Here is a 23,872-nt window from a genome sequence, read left to right on the forward strand (position 1 = left end):
TGCCTGGTATGGGGCGGAGCCAGACCAGCGACCAAGATGGTCGCCCGGGCTCCCGGCTCCGTCGACCTTCTTCCCCCGCCGCCTGATCCCGTCGACTATCCTGCGCTGCTACGGTGCTCCCGAACGTCGGAAAGGGTGCTGTGTTGCTGTGTTCGACTCCGAGGGATTTTCGAGTCCTGAAGACGGAGATATGGACCCTCGTACGTTATGGCCTGCACGAGACCCGAAGCCGGGACCCCGCATGATGCTGCTGCTGGCCGAGAGTGCAAAAACAACGGCCACACTGACCCGGAAGGTGCCGGGCAACCGCTATGGAGGTCAGCCCACCCCCGAGAGTGTGCATCCAGCGCTCGCTCCGTGGAGCCTGGTGAACGTGAAATATGCCATCCCTCTATGCCGATCATGCTCCCCCCCCACGATTGCTGATTGATGACAATGGAAACCTAGACGCCGCTCTTTGTTTTCCTACCGAAACCTTGTTTGGCTCCCGTGCCGCTGTTTACATCCCGCACTCCAGGTGATCGGAGCCGGTTGCGGCACAACGTTGTCGCAGCACTTTTTGGATTAAGGGGGCTCATATGTGATCATCAGTGGGGAAGTGGAGATGGCACCCATACTGTGTGCAAACGTTGAGGACTTGGTGATACTATGCTTTTCTCTATATCAAGGGCTGGCGGCTCTGGTGTTCGTCCGAGCGGCGCTCATGCTGGGAGTCCCTTATGGAAGTAGCGCCTCAATAAGACATACCTGACCATGGCGGTGGCAGTGCGCACTGAAGACCGAAGGGAGGAGGTCGGATACCCCCTGTGTGCTGGAAGGACAAAATCTGGAATAGATCGATATGGGGATGATCTTGGTACATGTGGAATGGAAAGAGAGCCCGATGCCGGTATTGTCTTTAGGAGACTTTGTTTGTGTGGCCCCTTCTGCACTTTGCCGTGAAGACGCTGCTGTGGGGAGTTGAGGTGACTCTATCGGTGGCTGAGAGGCGAATGTTTGTACTTGCGGGACTCCCTGTTCGCTCCAAGTGGATTGCTACAGGGACACCTGGTTCCATGGATACATGGTTTAGCTGGAGAAACCACCAGATGTGTGTTTATTGCTCTCTCTCTCACGCTCCTTCTCCGGTGGCGGGTTTCATCATGAGACCCAGAAACTGCGTAATGACTATTCTTTTTGCGCTAAACTTTGTTCTCCGGATCGTGAAAGACCAAGTGGCGGTGGATGGCTTTCGAGTGTGTCGTATCCTGGTGCATTGCAAGATTTCCGGCTTCTCTCCGGACTGGCCTGCATGTTCACTCTGGTACTTTGATTGCCCGAACCTGCACCACACGGACTGGGATATGTTTATGATTAGGGCTGGGTGGGTCTACGTGAATTAATGGTACTCTGGTTTCTTCTGTTGCTACACGGGGGGACTTTCATCTTAGCTGGGTGACTTGAGGAGCTGAGCGGCGACTGTTATCCTGTTTATGTTGGTGTCTTTGATGCTTTGGTAACAACTCTGGTGTCATTGAAATGCCATGCGGTGGTGGTGGGGAGGCGGGGGCCTGTACTGGGAACCCTCCAAGTTTTCTTTCTTTCTCCTATTGTGGGGTTCTAGTTCACTTCTTTCCTTTCCCTTTTCTTTCTACTTTCATGTAGATTATTGTTTCTTTCTCCTTTCTATTTCTCTTCCTTCTATATTTCGGGTTTTAGACACTGGGCGACAGGCACGCTGCTAGGGGGGTAGGCCGTAGCCGTATGCAGGGGTGCAGGGTGGGGGGATGGGGGAGGGGTATTATTGTTTTTTTTTCTTTTTCTGTTTCTATGGCCTTCCTTATTTTTGTCATACTTGGCTTTTCTTTAACTTTCTTCTTTTTCTTCTTCTCTTCCCGGGAGCTGATTAGAGGTAACTCTCCGTGCGTTTTGCTAGTTCAAATAATAAGGGTGGATGTCTTTTCAATGCTTTACGTTACAGCGGGCAGACACTGTTTCGGTGGGAGAAATGTAATGTTTATCGTCTATCCTGATTATGTACACCAGCGCTAATATCCTACCTACAGTAGTCCTGACTGTGCATATCCTGTCTTCCGAATATCCCTTGGTTTGTTATGGTTTAATTGTGCGGCATCAGATCCTGTTCTTTCTTTAATTTAAAAAAAGAAACCTTCTTTAATCCTGCTACCAATATGGTATACATGCTCTCCTGAGTTACAACAGAGCGTTTGGGAGGCGAACTTCTGCATTTTTATGGCTTAATTGTTTGATTTGACCGCCTCTGTCCTGATGGCCGACGTGATGGTTGGTAGGCCCGTGACTGTAACTGATTTAAGTAACAATAAAGGTTTACCAAAAAAAAAAAAAAAAAAGTGCCTCGTACAAATGTTAAGTAGGGCTCTATCCCCATAGTGGTTTGTATTAGCAGGTGATGTCTCACTGTGATTTTTCCTGCGATTTCCCCCAACAATCTATTTGTTTGCAGGTGCTGGAGACCAGCTTTCTTTAAGGCCTATCTTGAGATTTCCATCATGGATATGGGGTTCAGGAAGTATTCACAAAATCGTGAACAAATTTTAGCAAGCGTATTGTAAGTGCCCTCTCCAATTTCAGAATATCTTTTAAATATGCCCTATTTAGGTTTGTCTGGTCCTTGCACCAGACTCTATGCCACAATAATATAGGCAACATTTTTACAAGATCCGCAATGTAATGTTATGACAAATAAAAGAAGAAGTACTAGGTGGTACTGAGAGAATGTGCCTAAAAAAATATTTTCTACTGTTTGTATGGCGGTAGAATCTGCGAAGCCCCACACCCCTGCCCCATGCATTTTGCTTTATATATATGTAGCAATTCCGGGGAGGTTTCCTACCTAATTGTTTAGCAAACGTTAACAAAGCCGTTGTGGATCTAGAGAATGCCAATTTTTGGGCAGATACAGCTGATTAAAAAGTATGCCTGAGTAGGATTTTCTTTTTATAGATGATAGCCTCTCGCCATCAATATACATTTCACGGGTCCTCTGGGTCCCTTGCCTACATCTCATGACATAGGACTTGGCTATGTTAGTTTTGAGACCTAGATCCCTCATGAACATACTAAAACCATCCAGGGTGCATTGAAGGCCGTTTTGAGTAAGTGTAATAAATGAGCCGCTCTTGTGATTTTGGCACCCTATGATGACCCTCACCACCACCATTTTAATTGACTTTAGTGTGTTCCTTAATGTAGGATGGTCCTGCATTTGCCTGCTTCTGTTCTGTTCTGCTGCCTTTCAGTGGGAGCTGTTACGGAGTGGAACAGTCTTGCCAAGAGCAGAGCATGTGGGATGTGTATTTGAAGGTGTGCAGTTGTGCAGGAATGTGTATTGTATTGTGCATTGGTGAGGATTATGAGTTCTTACTATTGGCTTTGACCATTCTGTTTTCTGACTTTACCTTGATTTATGGCAGTGCTGACTATTGCCTTTGACATGCTCTCATGCCATCTTGCTTTTCAATTCCATCTTGCTTTGGGCCTTTCTGTCCTGCACGAAGCTGCAGAGCTGAAGAGGGAATGTTTTGCTTTCTTCCTGTTTTTCAAACTTTTCTGACTGGAGAAAACCGGTTCTTATCAGAGGAATGTACATGGTCCGTCTTGAAGCCATAGCAAAGGCCTGATCAACCGATGCCATGGCCTTGGAGCAGACTGGTACCGGCTCTCATGAGAACGAGAGGTCGAGGCTTGCTAGAAGTTTCGTTATGTTTGGATTTGTATTAAAAGGGGGAGCCTCCACTGGTCTGGTGGAAGTTTTGGAAGTTTGGGAGTTTGGATTCCGAGTGAGGGCAGAGGTGTCTATCTCGGATTGAACCCTGATTGCTGACCTCTGGTCCCCGGCTGTGTGAAGACTTACCCCGGCCAGAAGTGGGCAGTGTATGCATCAGGTGATGCATTGAGTTTTGTGGTTACTGCCATTTGTGATGTGAGTCAGTGGCTGTGATCGTTTGAGGTGTTTTCTTTGTGGTGTGGGAGGTGCACATCCAGAGTGATCCTCTACTCTGTACTACTCTGTATATATATCTTTCTGATCTCTTGCAGGACGTCCAGTGTATCTTATCTTATTATAGTTTGCTCAGTTATTGATTCATGCCTTTACATTATAGGTTTGCTACATATATTTGAATCTCATGCATTTAATATCTGAGACAGCCTTTGTTTAGAGAGTATTATGTAATAAACCCCAAGCCTTATTCTAAAAGATTAAGGGCCAGATGTAGGTTGTCGATTCTAAAATACCAAATTTTACCGATTTGGTATTTCAGAATCGTTAAATGGGATGTAGCTAATTATTCTGTAAATTTTACCGAATCAGTAGGATTCGGTATTACCGATTCGGTATTTACTGAATCGGTAAATACTGATTCTGTATTTACCGAATTAGTAATTCCCATTTATTCCTATGGGCCTGGAGGCCCATAGGAATGATCGGGAATTACCGATTCAGTATTTACCGAATCGGTAAATACCGATTCGGTAAATACCGAATTGGTAATAGGGGGACCATGTTCAAGGGTGGCAGGGTGTCACATTGACACCCTGTTGCACCCCTGAATAGTGCATGGGTGCACATGTGGCACACATACACACCCTAAGGGCATGTATGTCTGCCACATGGCACAGTTAAAAAAGCACAAAATTGCTTTTTATTAAGGTTTTTGATATTTACGGCCAACCTTTATTTGTTGGTAAATACCGAATCCTTAACTGTCCAATGCACTCATTTGAGTGCTCCCTACATTTCAGATTCAGTAATTTACCGATTCGGTATTTTAAGGAATCTGTAATTTACTGATTCCTTAAATTACTGATTCGGTAAATTGCCGAATCTGAAATGTAGCCACCTACATCCCAAATGCCCAATACCCATCGGTAACGGCCGAAATTCGGTAATTTCGGCCGCTACCGACCGGTATTGGGCCACCTACATCCCTACATCTGGCCCCAAGTCTTTGCATGTTGTTAAATAAAACTCGTTTTCAAAAGGTGCTGTTTGTTTTGTGTTGAAGTTTTGCTGTGTCAGGGGTGGTAAGACATGCTCAAAAGTATTTGCCTCCCAGTTGGGAGTGCAGTGATTGGGTGTGGCTTATTGGTGGGAAGCCACATTCAAAAATGTTTTGGCGTAGTCGGTTGCAGGATATGAACATTGATTTAAAAGGGGGAGAAATATGTTGTCTGGAAACGCATACTCCCAGATACCAATTGATATATGTATATATTTGGATGGGAGGTAGCCCATATGGTGTGCTAGCCCTTGAGTGGGCTAATTGTGCTGGATTGAGTGAGAATTGGAGTGTGTGTTTTAAGTGTGTTTTGTAAAAAAGTGCTTATAAATAATTTGCTACGTTAGGCAGAAAGGGCTGGATCGCTTTCAAATGTTTATTAAGAAATGTATACAAAACATGTTCAGCTGCAGTGTGAATTTGAGACATGAGAGACATGGTTTGTGGAGCCAAAAAGAACTCTGCAATGTTAACCTGTCAGAATAAATTATTGCAAAGATAAGTGGGAAACTTGCCAGACAGTGGCAGAGAAAGGATATGGTTTGTATCATCCAAAATACGTAAAGGAAAAGCAGAGGAAGGGTTAATAGGACAACAGTGCGTTTAAAGGTTGGAATTGAATGGAACCTTGAAATGTGGGATGTTCTTTGTTTGAAGTCTTTGGAAAAAGCGCTTGAAATTGTTTGGTTTCTTTGAGAATATGATAAAATAAAAGGAGCATTTGCAATTGCTTTCTCAGGCAAATTAATGAATTAGGTCCTTTTTTTTGTGAAATTGCCTGGAAAGAGTTTCTTGTTGTCCTCGTTGTTCTTAATTTGTAAAATGTAAAAAAATCTAAAAATATGGTCTGATTAGAAGTACTAGAATGTACATTATTTTAACATAGGAAGTGATTCAACATGATGTGTGAATTTGTGCTGCACAGACACGCATTTTAAATCTGCACTAGGACAAGTGAAATACAGACTCATGGTCTGACAGGGGGCAGTTTATAGCTTTGAGATAAGAACAGAAGAAAGGTAGACAGTGGTGTATTAGTGTTGAATAAAATGTTTAGCTTGTGAATTCTGTTTTCTTCTGACAAGAGGTGAAAGGGTTGAGAAAAAATGTGAGGCTGTTTTCCATCTCAGACATGAAATGTGTCCTGGGAGTGGATGGCACGTAAAAATCTGGTACAGGAGGAGAAATGAAATACACAGTCACTGATGGTGAAGTGCTTGCATCTTTGAGTTAGATGTTTGGGAGGCATGCAGTGAGATCATCTAGCAGCGCTGAGAAGAGGTTAGGCTTTCTGTGAAGACTGAGGAGGAATTCCAATGGGAGGGTCATCCCAGCTCCTCGCCCCAGCAGACAGAAACAGCTTCTTTGACATAGATGTTTGGGAGGCTTGCAAAGGTGCAGGTTTCCTTCCCCCCATGAGGAGAGTCGCAGAGCAGATAGGAGCAGACAAAAGTTGGCAGGCATGCATAGTACTGCAGCCTTGGAGGAAATAAGGAAGGTGGGGGCCAGAACGAAAACTCTGCTTCTTATTTTTGGCAATAGGCTCAGCAGGTTCCGCAGAAATCTTAAGAAGGAGGTGCAGCGCTTTAGGGGGATTGAGAGACTGCAGACAGAGAGCAGCTTCTGATAGTTTGAAAATATGAAGTAGGAAAAATGTACAGAGAACAGGAGTTAAAAGGTGTACTTTTGCCATCCTTGAAACAGATTTGAACATTAGTTGAAGAGATGTATTTTTAAAGCAATTTGAAAACAAGTTAGTTTTTTTTCAGAGAGAATTACACATGTACTCAAGCCATTTGTTTTGACCTTGATAGATTGTAATTTTCCTGTTACAGAATGTCCTAATGATGTTGTTAATATGTTAGCCTAATGTGTCTAACCAATATGCAGTTACAGCCTATTATTCATGTGCTGCAACCCACTGAGCTATTTTTGTAATATGCAAGCTTCAGCTGGATAGAATTGTTTCTGTAATGTGTAAGCTTTTGTCTTATTTTTGCCTTCTAAGTTAGAAGACTTGTTGTAGTACATTGCTTTCTCTTGGTTAAGTTTACAGAATAGACATTTCTGTACACTCTTCTATAAGAGAGAGAAGCTTGTCAATGGCAGAGAGACTTCTGATGCTGATATTTGCTCTGCAGCTCCAATGTCTCATGGTACGGTTTTCCCCCCTCCTTTATGAGCAGAAATGTTTCCATGCTCTGGAGAAGCAGAGTCTCGGCTCCGTGGCCTTGGAGTGAAGATAATAATGTTGCCCTTGCAGGTGCAGATGCCTGGTGTGTGAGTTCATTGTTCACCCTCTGCTGAGCCCAGTACTTTTCCAGTCTGGGCGTAGTTTTACTCTGCCATGCTATGTTATAATGTATTGCTGTGATGAGGTGAGGCAGTCCTCTCGGTGCACTCCCTGGGGTGTAGACCTGACGGGGCCCATCTGCAGATGAATATTATGGCCAAATAAATATATTGCTAATTCTTCTCCACTGTCCGGCTGGCTTATTATATGGTAATGGTACATGAGTGAGGTAAGTCGCTCAGGTGGATTTGAGCCACGCTTATCAGATGGCGCCCGAATTGGGACCCCGCGATAAGGATCTTTCTCACCCGTAAGTGGGTAGCAGAAGGCCGGGGACCCTCTGGTTGGCACGGTGGTTCTGGATACCCACTTTGATGCCGAGCTTGGTTCTTGCAGCGCTGCCCCACCCTGCTGATCAGTAGAGGTCCCGGCTCATGATCCTGCGCCGGGGTCCAGAAGTCGGAACTATGGAGCTGACCTTGTTGGTCCCAGCAGCCGGCGGTGGAGAACAGTGGATGCCGGGTTCCGCGAACAGGAGGTGAGTGGCCGGCTGGTGATTGAAGGAGCTAGGGTGCTCCAGGGACTAGTGTGTCCTCAGGGGTTAAGAGACCGGTGTGTCTCTAGTGGTTGAAGGAGCCGGTGTGCTCTTGGGGCTAGTGTGCTCCGGGGAACTCAGAGTGCGAGTGGTGCTCTGACAGACTTAACGGAGGTTGGGTGGGCGTTTGTTTGTGGTCATCCGACCGGATGGTACTGCGGTGGAGGCGTGGCTCATTGCGGGTAGACTCAGGGACTCACCCCGAACCCCTAGGGTGGCGGTCCGGCGGGAGTGGGTCCTAGATCTCCTGTGGTAAAGTGCGCAACGGTCTGTAGTGCCGCCCGGGTGGTGGATGTGTCCTCCAACCTCAGAACAGTTAGTGTACTGTTCGGTCTGAGGTAGGGTGTAGGTTCCCCAGGACTTGGTTGACGGGCCTTGTCCCATTAAGGTAACATGTGTTTGGCAGGGACTTAATGCATAGGATGTATGTGCATGGGCGAATGTAAGTGGTTGTGTGTGGAGATAGTTGCTTGGTTGTGTGTGGAGATAGTTGCTTGGTTCTTTTGTGTCCGGGTATGTGTGGGTTCTTTGGCGGTGTCTGATTGGGTGAGTTTGGTGGTGTTTTATTGAGTGTGCAAGATGCCACGTTTCAGTAAGTTGCAATGTTTTGGGTGTTGTTGCAGTTCAACTGATGTCAGATTGGCTGAGAGCCAACCCGCTCCTGTAGAAGACTCTTTTAATTTTTGAGATGTATGTGAATATGGATTTATCCCGATTTTGTTTAATATTTTTGATACAGCTAAGATAGATTGCTTGCAGGAGAGATTGTTTGCTAGGCACAGCTGTCAGAGCATGTTTAATTCCCTAAGGTTGTGGCAGAAAGAGGTTCAGCAAAGACAGATTAGAGGACTTATGATAGCCCAGAATATGGACAGATCAACAGTTTAGTTTTAAAAGAAGACAAAATGTGTACATTTAGAATTTGAAGGGTGTTCCCATTTAAATTTGCTTGTAATGGCTCAGTGAGCCAATGTGAGCAGTGATTAAGAGGATGGGGTATGTATTTCATGTAATATGTTTGATTTGGTTATAATTGGTTTGGTTTAAGAGCAGTCTGTGGGTTGCCTTTTATTTGTGTAAATGTTTGTTTGAATGAAGTGAGTGCGTCTTGTTGCATGAGTTAGATTGTCTGGTCCTTGTGAGCTACCTGAGATGGTTATGCCTGGCTCTTAGAAAAGAAAAGAATGAGAAGTGAAAAAAAAGGGAATGCACAGATCATTAGAATTTGTTGCCGTGTATTTTTCATGTAATTTAAAAGTCCATGCAGGGCTGTGCTCTATGGAAAAGAAAAAGAGGAGGGAAAAAGAGAAATGTATTTGTTAAAATAGGGTTAATTATTGCATGTTAGAAAGAGTTAGGAAGGTTTATTGTCTTTGACAGCTCCGGACCAAGGAGAAAGAGGGGGGCTGTGGAGCACGAATCGTGAGGCAGATTTTGTCCTTGAGGTCTGTAAGGTGAGGGGGGTTAAGAGTGAGTACAACAGATGGAAAAATAATTGCTTGGAAAGCTTCTCCAACTGGGAAGATGTGTAATGCTTGCACGTTGAAAAGAAGGCTGGCTAGCAGCCCAGCGGGCCTCAAGAAGGGGGGAGAGCAGGAGTTGTTTAGTCAGTTTTAAACATGAACTGTTGAGTGGATGCGTTTCAAACCACGATAAAAAAAACATTGCAGAACTCTGGGCTGGGAAGGTTTAGAATAACAGTGTGTGAATTTTATTCCATTCTGGAAGGGTTAAATAGAAAAGAGAGAATGTGAGCAGGGTTAGTGTGGAAGCTTATGTAGAATGGAAATATAGATGCTTGCAAAGAAGGGCAACTTCTGGGAGAATGGACAGAGCAGAGCAGATGTGACCTTGATGTGATGAGAGCATTCCAATGGGTTAGCAGAGCACAGAGAGCAGGAGAAGAGACAAGCAGCAGATTGTGAAGTGGGGGCTAGGAGGCTCAGCTCTTGGCACAGACAGGCAGAGATACACAGTTGGAGCCATGTGAATTGTGAATTTGGAGCGAGTCTGCATAATTATGAGTGCAAACTGCTGCTGGTTTAGACTAAAGTATAATGCAGTTGTTCAGAACACATGTGATTTAGTATTAGGAACAAAATTATGAATAACTTTCAACAGATTATTGCATTTGGACATAGAGAATTACACTTTAAAATGGCCTAGTCTGAGAAAAGAAGGATTGTCTTGAGAAATTAATTTATTAAATATGTTAGTGAGTGTTTCAGATGCAATAGTTTAAGTACATGTTACTCCTATTGTTTGAATTGTATTCAGAATAAGTGATTGATTTGTGTGCAGTTTAAAGGCAAAAAGAAAGAGATTTATTGGTTGTCTGTTGTGTCCATTTTTGTAGTTGATTTTTTTGTTTCACTGTTGGTCCATGTCATAGTATAAACGTTTTCTATTTAAATAAATATTGAGGTGGGGGGTCTCTGATTGGCATACTGATTAGTGACTTTGCTAGTGGATCCCTAGTGGAGAGTACTGATCATGCGAGGGTAGGTAAATGTATAGCGCCTAGTTATATATTGGATTTATATAACCGTCTTTGTATGCAGTTTGTCCATGGGACACCGTTGCAGTGGGCCCAGTGCCCCACCCGCTCAGAAAATATCTGCTCAAATTGCAGCACAACATATCAGTTGTTCACCTTCTTTTGTGTTCAAACTAACCGTTCATCTGTGTGAAAGACACACAGCTCTTGAATTTTGTTTCCCTCACAGGTCAATAAAACAACTCCAATTGCAGCACATTCTGCTGCTCACTATTCACTTAAAAACCAACAGTCTGTCTGTGTAAAAGGAAAACAGGCTTCTCCCTAGTTGCGTCAACTCCATCTCCAAAACATCAGCTCAGTTCGCTTGGCATAGAAGGACACATCCGGTCCGTTCAGCAAAGGTGGACCCCATCCGGTCAGGTCAGCCACAGGACTTCAGCTTCCACCGTCCGGCTTGGTAGCTCCACCAGGCATGGGGGGGGGGAGGCTGGGGGAGGGGACAGGGCCCACTCATACGGGAATGGGGCGCCATGCACACCAAGGCACCGCAATACGACAATCTGAAACGAGAAACAAGTATCATTTTTTTTGCAAAACAAAGACAATTCAAAAGCACACTTTTTCTGTCCTGCCTGAAAGTACAATATTTCCATCACTGTCTGCATAGCTCTCCTCTAACTCTGGGGAATTTCCTAAGAATTCTACCCACACTTTAACCTCTGAATACTTGAGATGAGAGTGAAACTCTCTTCTTCTCTGCACAGCAAGAAGGGCTGGGGCAGGGGCAGTTTACTTCCTGACTATTTCTCCACTCTCTGCTGGATACCTGCTCCCTTTATCTATTGGCAGAAACCCAAGACATTTCATCTGCTCTGGTAATTTTCCTTTCCTCAACCGGTATTTCACTTTCTATGGGAATTGTCTGGCTTGTGCATTCTGGCACATACGAATCACAATTCTGAATAAATTTAGGGGAAATCCCTTCATTTTCTGCCCACCTGCTTGTATGATCTTTATCTCCTAGGTGCTTGTATTTAGGTATGCATACCAAATATGAATTGTGTTTCCAAGACTTTAGCCTTGTCATCTGTAAGGAAATCAAAGGTTCAGTCATGCTCCGTCAGTACACTCTGGGGAATCTTATATTCTCAATCTCAACCCCTGGACTTTCATGAGGACCTGAGTAATCACATTGTATTTCATTGTAATACTCTCTGTCCAGCATCTGTCAATGCGCAATTACACAAAAATATCTGTAACTTTTAAAACATATTTTCCCTTTCCCTATTCCTTACAAAAACGAAACTATAAAGAACACATTTCTCTTGAACTGACACACAAAATAGACTGCCACATTTCTGAATGGACTACATTTTAAAACCATTCTACACAAACTGCTTGTGCAGATTTAAAAACATTGCTGCATTCATTTCCTAAGATAACATTCCTCCCTGTAAAACAAAATTCATTATTCACCAACATGTCTAATTTATACCTGCGAACAGCGATCGTTAATGCAAAATAAAAAAAACTGGTCTGTTCATTTTCCTCACGTTCTCTAAACTCAAATTTTTTCACATCTGACTCATCCTAGCTGGTTGATAAGCGTGGCTCAAATCCACCTGAGCGACTTACCTCACTCATATACCATTACCATATAATAAGCCAGCCGGACAGTGGAGAAGAATTAGCAATATATTTATTTGGCCATAATATTCATCTGCAGATGGGCCCCGTCAGGTCTACACCCCAGGGAGTGCACCGAGAGGACTGCCTCATCTCATCACAGCAATACATTATAACATAGCATGGCAGAGTAAAACTACGCCGAGACTGGAAATGTACTGGGCTCAGCAGAGGGTGAACAATGAACTCACACACCAGGCATCTGCACCTGCAAGGGCAACATTATTATCTTCACTCCAAGGCCACGGAGCCGAGACTCTGCTTCTCCAGAGCATGGAAACATTTCTGCTCATAAAGGAGGGGGGAAAACCGTACCATGAGACATTGGAGCTGCAGAGCAAATATCAGCATCAGAAGTCTCTCTGCCATTGACAAGCTTCTCTCTCTTATAGAAGAGTGTACAGAAATGTCTATTCTGTAAACTTAACCAAGAGAAAGCAATGTACTACAACAAGTCTTCTAACTTAGAAGGCAAAAATAAGACAAAAGCTTACACATTACAGAAACAATTCTATCCAGCTGAAGCTTGCATATTACAAAAATAGCTCAGTGGGTTGCAGCACATGAATAATAAGCTGTAACTGCATATTGGTTAGACACATTAGGCTAACATATTAACAACATCATTAGGACATTCTGTAACAGGAAAATTAAGATCTATCAGACCCTCCTTTTAGCCTATTGTGGCTAACATAAGTGCAGCCGTTACTGCTTAAAGGAGGGACTGTACAATTCTAAAGGAGAGAACGGGGACGACATCACTCATCAATCAAAGGGAAGCAAAGAAAACAAGAATAACCAATAATATGTCATCATAAAAGATATCTGGTATCGGAAAATGAAATACTAGGATGAGCATGATCATAGAAGTAGTGCAGAATACTATAGAACAGGAAGTGCAGAGGCAGCAAGTAAAAGAACAACCCCTGCAATACCTACTAAAACAATAATTATTCTCTGGGTGTGAGACATCCTCCTTTTTGACTAATCTAAGCATAAGTTCTCGGTGTACCATTGCTCTATAACACTATGTCATGATCGGACTGCCTTTCAGTCGGAGCGGTTACGGAGTGGAACAGTCTTGCCAAGAGCAGAGCATGTGGGATGTGTATGTGAAGGTGTGCAGTTGTGCAGGAATGTGTATTGTATTGTGCATTGGTGAGAAATATGAGTTCTTACTATTGGCTTTGACCATTCTGTTTTCTGACTGTACCTTGCTTTATGGCAGTGCTGACTATTGCCTTTGACATGCTCTCATGCCATCTTGCTTTTCAATTCCATCTTGCTTTGGGCCTTTCTGTCCTGCACAAAGCTGCAGAGCTGAAGAGGGCATGTTTTGCTTTCTTCCTGTTTTTCACACTTTTCTGACTGGAGAAAACCGGTTCTTATCAGAGGAATGCACATGGTCCGTCTCGAAGCCATAGCAAAGGCCTGATCAACCGATGCCGTGGCCTTGGAGCAGACTGGTACGGGCTCTCATGAGAACGAGAGGGCAAGGCTTGCTAGAAGCTTTGTTATGTTTGGATTTGTATTAAAAGGAGGAGCCTCCACTGGTCTGGTGGAAGTTTTGGAAGTTTGGGGGTTTGGATTCCGAGTGAGAGCAGACGTGTCTGTCTCGGATTGAACACTGATTACTGAGCTCTGATCCCCGGCTGTGTGAAGACTTCACCCGGCCAGAAGTGGGCAGGGTATGCATTAGGTGATGTATTGAGTTTTGTGGTTACTGCCATTGTGATGCGAGCCAGTGGCTGTGATCGTTTGAGGTGTTTTCTTTGTGGTGTGGGAGGTGCACATCCAGAGTGATCCTCTACTCTGTATATATATCTTTCTGATCTCTTGCAGGACGTCCAGTGTATCTTATCTTATATCAGTTATTGCTTGTTTATTAATCAGCATTATAGTTTGCTCAGTTATTGATTCATGCCTTTCGATTATAGGTTTGCTGCATATATTTGAATCTTATGCATTTGGTACCTGAGACAGCCTTTGTTTAGAGAGTATTATGTAATAAACCCCAAGCCTTATTCTAAAAGTGATAGTCTTTGCATGTTGTTAAATAAAACTCCTTTTCAAAAGGTGTTGTTTGTTTTGTGTTGAACTCTTGCTGTGCCAGGGGTGGTAAGACATGCTCAAAAGTATTTGCCTCCCTGGTGGGAGTGCAGTGATTGGATTCAAAACAGTAGGTGCCATCAAAACGGCATCATCCGCATGTAATAATGCGGGGATAGGGTGGCCCTCTACCTGGGGGTAATCTTTACCTTGGAGAAGGAGTGCATTTTCAAGGCTGTTGATTTAGAGATAAAAAAAAGGGCCAGAACACTACCTTGTCTGACCCCACTCCTGACTGGGAAGGCTTGAGTGCATTCACACTTCTGACCAAACCGGACACTTGTGGAAGCCCCGCTCTACAGCTGCCTTAAAACCATAATAATTTTATGGTCAACCCCTATCCTTTCAAGGACCTCCCACAGCCTATGGTGTCTGAGTTGAACGCTGCAGTGAGGTAGACAAAGGGCAAGTATAAGCTACCGTTTTTTGCTCTTGTATACTTGCCTATCAATAATGAAAGGTTAAGGGACTGCTCAATGGTTCCAAGACCATCGAGAAAACCATATTGGAGGTCGGATAGTATCTGGCTGTCCTCCGCCCAATCCGAAAGGCGGTCCAGGATGACCCTCCCTACCACTTTAACTGTGGAATCCAGAAGGGAGATGGGTCTGTAGCACCCTGGATCTTCACGGTCTCCCTTTTTGTAGATTGGAATTATTATAGATTGTGCCCAGGTCTGGGGAAGGGTAGATTCTATACTAGCATTAATATCCTGGGTTAATATAGGCCCCCACAAAGGAACATTTTGTTTAAACATATCAACAGGGAACCTGTCTGCGAGGGGCTTTACCGCCCAGACTTTGTGCTAAAGCCCTTGTCACTTCCTCCAGGGTAATTTCTAAATCAATTTGTTCAGCAATGTTGGTGTTTTCAGCTATGGGGTACCTAACAGGATTCCCCTGCTCATTGTACAACTTTGCGAAATGGGTAATCCAAGTTTCCTCTGTGGTTGCTGTTTCCACAGAGGGGCCATTACAAGGAGAAAGGAAAGGGGTCCTCAGTACCTTCCAGAACGCCATATTATCTTTTTGCTGTGCAGCACTGTGTAGAGAATTCCAGGCTTTGATTCGCAGGGTTCATTTCCTATCTTTTATTGCCCCATTATAATCTATTCATGTTTGTCTTATTTTGGCAGATGATCTGGGTTGTGTATGCAAAACCTTTTTCAGGTTGGTGTAGGCCCAAGTGCATTTAGCGGTAAACCAACCAGAGGATTTCACCTTATTACTAAATTGAACCGTCAGCAAATTTTTAATCTCCCTCGTGATATCTATAAAGGAGTTCACAATGACTTCATACAAGGTGGCCTCACTCAGGCAGATGTCCAGTATGGGCCTACATTTACCTATACATTTTTCTATTAACAAATCTGGTTCAACTTTATCCCACTTTAGTGAATAGCCATTGGTTTTGCTCAGTACTACATCCCCCGTCATTTGAATAGATTTCTCTGTTTAATTAAAACTGAAGGAAGGTGGTTTAAGTTTTAAGAGGAGGGGGAAATGGTCACTTAGGGCTATTTCACCCACCTCAAATAATGAAACCAAATGTGAGTGAGAGCGTAAGATCCAAGTAAAATCAATGGTGGTAGCGTGTCCTCTTCCATTGAAGGTGGGGGCATACAAGATGGATTAGTTATTAATTCATTGGCTAATCCAAGGTCCAGTTTAAAAATGAGCTCATTGAATAAAAAAAAAATCTATTGTTCAGTTAATTAAAACCATAACAAATTTTCTTTGCACTTGTGTCATAATATTAATTGTTTTTAAATTAGTTAAAGAATACTTGTTCGAAATTTACATCAAGATAAAATTCAAATACTCGTTAAAGGACAAGAAAAATGAGATTTCAGAAAGTCACACTACAGTGTTAGAGGTATTAGTCAGTCATCAGGCGTTTTTCAAAGGCAAGCAAAAACTTTACAATCTTACAGTTGATTTGTGTATCTGTAGAGTCCAAGCAGCCTATGATAGCTGACCTGCAGGTGCGTAATCCTTTAGTCAGAAAGTGATTCTTTAAAAGAAGCGTTCGCTCCTGATTCAGCTTTGTACAATGACAAATAATATGGATTATATCCTCTTTTTTATAATCACAGAGCCGACAGGCGATGGATCCCGTGTGTTTCCAGGCTGGTGCATCAGCCAGCATTGGGTATTTTCCAAATCTTAGAGCCATCAACCTTTTTTTGGTAAAAACTGAGTATGTAGAGTCCAAGTAGAGCGCCGGAGTAAGAAGTTTGTAGCTGTTAATTGCAACCCAAGAATGTGAACGATGGGAAAAGATCTCCTTGTCAATAAGTAGAGAATGTAGTTTGGCAGCTTTGTTTATTACCTGCTTAAATGAGTTAACTGGCAAGTTTTTATCCCATAACTGGATGGTGCGTGTTAATTCCAGTGCTTTAGTCAGGAATTTGTTTGCCTCTGATTTGGTTCCCATTTCGACTTCTTGCCACAAAAATTTGTTTAAGTTGTTTTCAGTGGCATTCATTTTAATGCGGTACCAGGTTTTACTGCACGTGTATAGTCTTCCCACTGACTCATTCATGAGACCAAATTCTAGGCGCATTTGCGCTGGTGAAGCAGTGCGGGGAAGTTGAAAAACTTTCTTATAAATTTTGGTAATCAAGGTATTTAACAAGGCACCATCCTTACCATGCATTGCTGCACTTGCGTATGTTAAGGTGGGAAGGGCTTTAGCTGCAATTACCGTTAGTAGTGGTTTAAACGAAGGGCCTTCTAGTTTTTTGTACAAAGAGCTAAATGCAAAGATCAAGGCTCCGGTTCGTTGCGTAAGGTAATGTTTTGGGCTTTTAGAGTCATCTTATCGTCAACAAAATGTCCCAAATATTTATAATTTGAGACCCTTTCAAGCCTTTTGCCTTCTATGCAGATATTGTAGTCTGTTGAGCGCTGATTAGAAATTAACATTGTTTTGGTTTTAGACAAGTTCAAAGTCAGTTTGTTTGCAGACAAAAAAAGTGAAAGTTCTGATAGTAGTCTAGTCATACCGACTTTTGTTAGGCTCATAAGTACAATGTCGTCCGCGTATGCAAGATGTGAGAGTTGCAGGTTACCTAATCTCGGGGGATGAGCATTGCAGGTGTTTAGTTTGCCGGAAAGGTCCTAAAGAAATAGGTTGAACAAGTGAGGCGCCAAAACACATCCTTGTTTTAATCCGGTTCCTATGGACACTTTTCTTGACAATCGCGAACCGTCGCCTAGCTTAACTTGTGTCCATGTGCCGGTGTAAAATAGCAACAGGCCCCTTAGTAAGCTCTCAGGTATGTCCCATGATCTTAATTTAGCCCATAGTAGGTCCCGATCCACACTATCGAATGCGGCTTGCTGATCAATAAAACATAAGTTCAGCTCCTGTTTGTTACGCTGGCATTTATCAGCTATCAGGCTTATTGATAGAATATTTGAAATAGTTCCGATGCCCGCTCTGAACCCCGTTTGATTGAGTGGAATCAAATCTCTGTCACCTGACCAAGTAACCAGGTCTGTTAATAAAAGAGATGCAAAGTATTTTGCTTCCACGTCCTGCAGTGTTATTAGTCGATAGTTAAGTGGGTTGGTTTTGTCACCTCCTTTCTATATGGGCGTTATTATGGAGCCGTGCCAGCTTTTAGGAACTTGACTGAGTGTTTGTACATCAGCAAAGAGGTTCTCTAAAAGGGGGCTCCAGGATTCAGGTGCGTGTTTATATACCGCTTGGGGAACACCGTTTGGCCCCGGGGCCCTGTTACTCTTCCCCTTACTAATTACTTTTGTAATCTCTTCCGTAGAGTAGATTCTGGATGATATATTCGAAATAGGTGCATTGCTTAGATTGATTGGCGACTGTTGTGTACTATTTTTCGCCTCACTTATCTTTTTATTTTGATGTTGCGCGCAGGATTGATTTCCTGGAATGTTTAATAGGTTTCCTTTAAATTTTTGCTGAAGGAAGGTAACCCATTCAGTTTCCTGCACGTTTGATGTAAGAATATTCAGCGGTCTGGTTAGTTGATTTATAATTCTCCAGAATGTAATTGCATTCGAGGTTTTAGCACTATGGAGCAACTTAGTCCAGAATTTTTCCTTGGTAACTTTTTTGTGCTCCCAAACGTTCTTTTTATAGTGCTTCCTTAGAGCCAAGAAGACGTCCATTTGACTAGAGTCTTTATTATACGTTTGCAGCTTTTTGTGTGTTTTTCTCAGTTCCTTCCTCAAGTCTCTCAAATCTTTTGGCAATGTATTGTTTGTGTTCGTTCTTTTGTCCTTCGTAACTGGAGATTTCATTTTCATTTTTAGGCTCTCTAAAAAGAGAGACCATGCTTCTATGGCATTCGTGGAAGTGTCACCTAAGTTGTTCATCGTGTCCACTATTGTCGAGAACCATTCAAATTTGTTTGGATTACACCAGTTTATTCGTTTTTGGTTAGATGAACTTAGGTTGCCTTCCACAGTATGTGAAGATTGAAATCTTTCTACACACAAATTGAATTTAATGTGTTTCATTGCGTGGTCGCTCATGGGCGAGTATTCAATATAAAGGTTGTTTAATAAAGGAAATAGCGAAAGACTTGCGATTGTATAGTCCAGAGTTGATTGGGAGTGCGGGCTGTAAAAGGTTTTTTGGGAGGTCGATCCTCGTTGGTCCTGCCATTAAGAACTCGCATGCCTAGATATTCTAATTCTGTCACCAATTTTATTCCTATTCGGTCGATTTTGCTCCTGACGCCACCTTGAGTCTGTTCTGGGACGCTCCAGTGCATGTTGTCCGCCGTTAGGATGTCGTCCTCCTCCAGGGAGTATATCAGGTTGGAGTTAAAATCACCTGTTATTATAATGTTCCACGCTGGCACAGTACTACGAAAGTCTGTTATTACCTTGCATAATAGAGTATTTTTTGTGTTTTTCACTGGAATTTTTGGTTGCGTGTAGTAATTGATCAGAATGGTTGTCACCTTGTTATTTGCAGTTAATCCTGATAATTTAATTATTTGGATGCTAGGGTCTGGAGATTCAAGTTGCTCTGAGTTAATTTGTAGAGCAGATGTTATATAAACTGAGAGGCCTCCAATCGCTCTACTGTAGGATTTACATTTCTCTGCGGCTACATGGTGGTGTGTAAAGCCTGCCAGTGCGATTTCTTCTTGCTGCCAAGTCTCTTGTAAAGCAATTATATCGCAATCCACCCATTCATCTAGGGCTATTCCGTCCTCTAACAGTTTTTTCGCTCCAGCGATATTCCATGATACAATGTGTATTCCTTTTTTGTCAGTTTGCTTCGTAGTGTCTTTGTTCCGTCAATTTTTCCACTTTGTGTTTAACAAACTAGGAAGCCATTTCCAATCCTCTGTGGGAGATCTAAGTTCTCCCCCTCTTTCTTCGACCTTCTCTTCCTGGGAGAAGACTTCAGTGCTTCTGCCTTGGGCGTTGTGTAGAATTGATAAACGGGCTTTTGGAGAGTCGCTTTGGCCGAGTTCTTAATAATTTGCTGGCTTCTGATTTTTTTTTACGGAAACGGGTAACGGGGCGTTTCTGGCTGTGATAATAAAATGCCCCATTTTTTAAATGAATCTGATCTTTCCAATATTGATTGTGCAATCCCGGGGGTCTTCCATGTTGTCAGTGTTTGTTCGTTTATTGAGTTTGTAGATCCTGCTAGGAATTGCACTCGTTCGAGGTCTGTGGATCCAATATTTCTTAACTCACTAATTTCCGCTATTAGTTTCAGGACATTGCATCTGTTCAGAATGTCATGACAACCCTGTGTCTTGTATTCGGGTGCCCAAATAATTTGACGACTCTCGAGATCGGGCTTAGCTGAGTCTAACATTTGCTCGTTACAATCTGTTTGAATTAATTGCCTGTTATCCTTATTCGTTATGTTAAATCTTAGGTTGCCCTGAATCAGGTTGCTCTGTGATCTGTTTGCTAATGTTATAATGTTTTCAGCCGTACCCTGATCTCTTGTTCCTAACTCAGTTCGTATTAGGGTGGTAGGGTTTAATTGAACTCCTGTTTCACTTCGATGCTCCGTGTGTTGTAAGCTAATAACGCTGGCTGAGACCCCTGCTTTGCAAGCAATTTGATTTGTTATTTCCAAAATGTGTGGCATTGATTCAGTTTCTGTAGCCTTAGTTTTTGTTGGCCCCTCTGTGTTATCTTTTTCCGATATTGGAGTGGTATCTTCTTGGAGCTTACTTGATCGGCAAGTTTTTAGCTGTGTAATTTCGTTGAGCGGAGTATCACTGTTTTTTTTTTGTCAAGTCTACAGTTTTAATAGTTTTATGTCTAGGGCCGATGTCAGACAAGAAATTTGCCCTAGGAAACCCGTCTTGCTGATTTTTACCTGTGTGCAAGGATGGTCTCTCGCTTCCCAATGATTGTGATCTCTTGATTTCTTGTTTGTTTATTAGTTGACCGTTAGCGTAACTGGTGTCTATTTCAGTTTCTTCCGATTGAATCTCCAAAGTGCCCTCTTCTTTTGTTGATCTTGCTTTTGTATTTAAAAAGATGGGGAAGAATTCAATTCCCGTCTTTGGGTCATTTGCGCATTTCTTGTTCCTAGCCTTCTTTACCTTTTTTCTTTGTCGCTTTGATAATCCTGGCTTTGTTGGTTCTAGATAGTCTGCCTCGGTTAAAATTGCCTCTGTTGTTGTTGTAGCATTGGAATCGTCAGCTATAGTTGCACTACCGGCCCTGAGCGTGTTATCTGCTGTTTGTTGATGCTCTATTGTAGTTGGGCCTGTTTGGTCTGACTCCGTGTTGTGGCTGATAAAGAGCTAGTTTAACGTGAGTATCTGCTCTAGTACAGTCGGTAATGAACTTAACTTTTCTAGGACTGGACAACAGGTGCAGATAGGTTCTAAATAACGTGAGTCAGCTTGTGCTCTTTTAATTAGAGAATTCAAATTGTCTAATTTGGTGTTCATCCCAGCTATGTAGGATGCAATAATGTTCATCAGATCGATCTGGATGTCCAGTTTATCAGACTGCATAATTAAGTCTGCAGTACTTGTAGAAGAGGAGCAACCAAATCCAAAGGGCCTGCTTCAACATAAAGTTCATTCTTGTCCTCTTTACTCAATGATGTTACCTGCCCAGCACTTGCGGTTGATGATGAAATTTCGCCATTAACGGTCGGTCTCAGTAAATTCTCCGAGTTGCTTGTGGTAACTGATTGCTGAGACTCACCGTAGCTGCCCTTTTCATCGGCTACTATCACCCCTGCTTCGGCTGTAATTAAGTCAGCCAAGGAATCATTTGCTTTGCTACCAACAGTTGGATTGTTTTGGGTAGGGCGTGTTGAAGAGAGCTAGTCAATGCTAGATTGCGATGAATGCAAGTGATTTTGTTTGATATTATGAATTCTTCCTGTACTTTGGTTTTGATTTGTTGAGTTTATCATAAATGACTGTTGAGCGGATATCGTGTCAGGATCGTTAGCTGGAAAATGTACTGTAGCTAATGTAGTTAGGCTGTTCTTCTCCTTAAGTAGGTTTTTATTGCTGTCTGAGTTCCCCGATTGATCTGTGCCTGTGGGTTTACTGCAATTATTGCTGAATTGAAACTTTAGTTTCCCTGAAGTGGATATGTGAAAGGCGTCGTCTTCTTGCCTTGTGTCGTTTACTGCATGATTTGTTGCAAGAACTATAGGTGTTGTTAGGCCAACAATGTCCCCTGTTAGACAGAATAGTGCTGACCCTGGATCCTTCAAAAATTGAAAGCGTGAGTCCAGTTGATTGTTTTTGTTTAATGCAGATTTTTCAAAGAGCGAAGCTGTTGGAGAGATTAAAGAATTTTTCAGATTAATATTTGCCTTATTTGCTGTTATTTTCTCAAGTCATCTCCGCTTGGCCGGCCCTTTTGGGACAGATGACTTTTCTCCGGGGGCTTTCCTTACTTTGCCGGATCTCATAGTTAGACTGTAGACTGATTATAACTCTTTGACTAATACGCTGAAGGGCTTGTGTGCTTGACGCGTGCGCTGTAAAGAACGCAATCAGCTTATGGTCTTATGGTCTTATAGGCTGCAAGCTACAATCTCCTTCCTGTCGTGTCGATCCGGGGGTATCCCAAGTATGACAAGAGAAATGGGCGCGAGCAAGCTCTTATCTCTCTTCGCCCGCTTAACTGTCTCCAATTCGGGAATAAGACAACCAGTACACAAGTGTTTTGTGTATAGCCACTATTTACTTTTGTTTGCTGCGCCTTACTTGTGGATGGGCTCTTGAAAGGAGGATGGGGGAGGCGAGATACGGTGAAGTATAGCTCCAGGGGGGTTGGTCTTAGAAAGACGAGCGGAGCGCTCGGGAGGAGCCTCCAGTCAATTAGATCTAGTCAAATTGGCCTGGGATGCCCCCCCGGCTCTTACTTAGCAGGCGCCTCTAACGGCGTCCGCGCTCGAGTTATAGTCTTAACCCCGCCCTGTGCTTGGTCGCCCAGCCCTCTTACTTAACCTCTCGGTTTGCCCTCCTCTCTCCCGAGGCGTAAGGCTGAGCTCACCCCCTTGGTCGATGATGGTGATCGGCAATCTGTAACAATAGAGCAGAAGCCACACCGCTCTGCTGCTCTGCTGTCTCGCACGCTATCGCCACCTGCTGCTCAGTCAGCGGTTAGCGTGCATGAAGAGCTCCTGATCAGCATACGGAGTTCCCAGGAGTATTCTTGTTAGTATTCTAAGGCTGTCCGCTGTGTTAATAATAACAAGAGGTTAACTCGCACTCTCTGCTGTGTTTTGGTAATTGACAACTCCTGCCGCATGTGTTAAATGGTGGCGGCCTTGCACCGCAGGGATTTACTTTTTTCACGGCTCCTGACGCTTGTTGATTCCCGGCGGGTGCTTGCCGGGAGAGATCCCTCCCTACCGCTAGACTGTAGGTTGCGGGTTATCGCCTCGAAATGCTGGAAGCTGAGGCAGCCGAGAGCAGCAATTGCAGCGGTTACCGCGAGGGGAGAGAGGAAGAGGATCAGCGGTTCCACTCCTCTGAGGCGTATTTGGTTAAAGATATAGCTCACCAACCCTCGCCTCACCTCAAGCTGCTCCCGGGCCGTCGGTTGTCTCCGAGGGGGCTCGCGGTCAGACGCGGTCAAACGCTGTTCGAACAACCGCAGTCCCCGTCTGTCCGTCTGTCCGACAGTCCGATAGTCCGCAAAACAACCAGCCGCAGCTCAGCCACAACTCCTCAACCACTGCAAGAATGAACCGGAACCGTAAGAAGCTGTTACTAGCAACTGGAGCTCATTGAATAGTTCTCCCATCTTCGAATGATTAAAGAGGCTACTAGTGTTTGCTTCATTAAACAGGCCGCACAATCGCATGTCCATATGGCTACATAAACCACAGTTAAAGTCACCCATTAACAGAATTGACGTATCTTTAGCATAATGCAACAAACACTACTAACTGCTGGGTATGCGGAATGATGCCAGCCCATCAGAAGAAGGGAGGAACGCCTTTCATTCCCCTGCCATTTTCACATAATGGCTCTTGTAGAGCCTGGTTTGCACTGTTGAGGGCCTCTGCTGTTAGTAATATTGCTCCTCCGGATGTAGGAAGACTTAATACACAGTTAACAAGGTTTGTTACCCAGATGATGAAGACCTCCCACAAGCCAAAGGAACTATATGGGAAATGGAGGAGTATCACAAAGGAAATTCCTCCGCAAGCTATGT

The sequence above is a fragment of the Lissotriton vulgaris genome, chromosome 5 (genome assembly GCF_964263255.1).
Source record: "Lissotriton vulgaris chromosome 5, aLisVul1.2, whole genome shotgun sequence".
In the NCBI taxonomy this organism is placed as follows: Eukaryota; Metazoa; Chordata; class Amphibia; order Caudata; family Salamandridae; genus Lissotriton; species Lissotriton vulgaris.